General features: G+C 48.5%; 1 long non-coding RNA gene across 1 annotated transcript in view; it reads left to right on the forward strand.

Annotated features, from left to right (window-relative positions):
- Window positions 1–1,951, forward strand: part of LOC104986396 — a 10,605-nt gene extending 8,654 nt beyond the window's left edge. The window contains exon 3 of the long non-coding RNA XR_825033.1: window positions 1,526–1,951. This is a non-coding gene — a long non-coding RNA (uncharacterized LOC104986396). The remainder of the gene's footprint in view (window positions 1–1,525) is intronic.
- The last annotated feature ends 6 nt before the right edge of the window (window positions 1,952–1,957 follow it).

The raw sequence follows: 1,957 nt of genomic DNA on the forward strand, positions 1-1,957 counted from the left end.
CTCAGGCTCCAGCCATGAGGAATACTTTGCTGTCCCTGGAGCATGCTATCCTTTTTCATGTCTCTGTGCCTTGTATACGTTTTTCTTCTCTCACCATCCAGCAAACTCCTGCTTTGCTTTCAAGGCCCAGCTTCATGTTGGCTACTCCAAGTCTTCTCCAGTGCACCCAAAGTTACAGGTATCCCTTGTTTTTCAAAAGTTTGCTTTCCACCACTTTGTTTATAGAAGACCCACATTAGTACCTGTTTTTGCTAACCAAGAGGAATCCGAAGGGGATTTTCACTTTTACAAAACAAGGCAAAAAGCAAAAACAGCATTCAGTGTTTGCTCTGCAGCCAGCTGTAGAGGCAGTGGGCATCCAGAGCAGAGCAGAGAGTGGCACGACGAAGCTCCTTCTCCGGGCACCCCACTCAGCGTCTCAGCATCAAGCTGCCATAGCTTTCACCTGTGTCTGTGAGCATCTGTGCTCTATCTTGTGCGTCCTTGTGTCCTGAGATAACTGCTTCTTTGCCTTATGCCATTTTGGCTTATGAAAGGTTGCAGTGGAAAGCCCCGATTTCAGATATCAGGGGAAACCTATAATTGCTCTCACTTGTTTTCCCACCGTATCACCCAATGCTATAATTACCTGTTAATGTGTGTTTCTCCCTGGACGGTACCCTGTGCTTCTTGCATCCTCTATGCCTTGCTGACCGCCAGCAGGCCAGAGGCAGAAGCCCAATGTTGGCTGAAGAAGTGGACTTTGAACCATTCATCCAGAAATGCAGCCCTGGGTCAATCCTATGCTGGACACTGCGTAAACCTACTTTTTGTCTTTGAAGGATCCTCAGTCACTCCTCAACATAGGTTGAGTCTGTGTATTTATAAATAAAAAGGTGTCCAGGTGGCTTGTGGGCCCAATCACGTTTCCAGGAGATGAACTGGAGGTTGCCAGGTGGATGTGGAGAGGGAGGGGACTCAAGGAGGAGAGACAGGTTGATGTTGATCTCAGGAACCTTTAAGAGGTTCTGTTGTGCCAGAGTGTAAAATACAAGGGGGATATGAAGGTGAATGGGCCTCCGTGTGGTGGGCTGGTTAGTCTAGATTTTGCCCTGCAGGTGGCTACACCTCCCTTGCCCCTTGTTCTAGGAGCTCTTGGCCTGGAGATGAGTTTCTAGCGCATTTCTTTGTTTCCTCTGTAAGCAAGGTGGGCTGAGGTAGGAGCTAGCAGGGCCAGGCAGCCCAATTAATAAAACACATTTGACACAAAATCTGTCCCCCACGGCTGCCTGGCAAATTTGCACTCATATTTCAAGGTGTGGCTCAGATGTCCCTTCCTCTGAGGTCTTCCCAGATCCACCTAGGCTAAGCTCTTCACCCCCTGCTATGCTCTTACTGCTCCCTCCACGTGTCTCTGATTTTACATCTGTCTCCTCTACTAGACCGGGAGGTCCTTGAAGGCAAGCAATCTCATTTGTTTCTTGGTGCCCAGAGCCCAGTACAAAAGAGTAAATATATTGAATCAATAAATGTGTTTATTTTGCAGATGAGGAAACCGAGGCTCACAGAATGTGAATGATACATATTAATAAAAGCTGCCTGGTAAGGGGCAGAACCAGGACCAAGCCCAGGTGTTGGGAGTCCATCCAGTGGGAACAGAAGGTATGATTTCAGACAGCTGTGCTCAGAGCTTGGTGAACTTTCAAAGGCATCATGCCTCGGTTCTGATCCCCGCTGCCCAGACAATGGCACAGCTGAGCGAGGAGGGGAGAAACATATATTGAGCACCTACTGTGTGAAGACCTAGCATGGGACACTCTCATATATGGGATTCTGTTTAATTCTGAAGAAGGCATCACTGTCCCCATAGTACAGAGGAGGAAGCCGAAACACACAGGACTAAAGTGACTTGTCCACCATCCCCCAGCCAGGGAGACACAGAAGATGGGGAGTCAGGGGCTTATATGAGCAGGAGCAG

Source organism: Bison bison, unplaced genomic scaffold, assembly GCF_000754665.1.
Source record: "Bison bison bison isolate TAMUID 2011002044 unplaced genomic scaffold, Bison_UMD1.0 scf7180017864068, whole genome shotgun sequence".
In the NCBI taxonomy this organism is placed as follows: domain Eukaryota; kingdom Metazoa; phylum Chordata; class Mammalia; order Artiodactyla; family Bovidae; genus Bison; species Bison bison.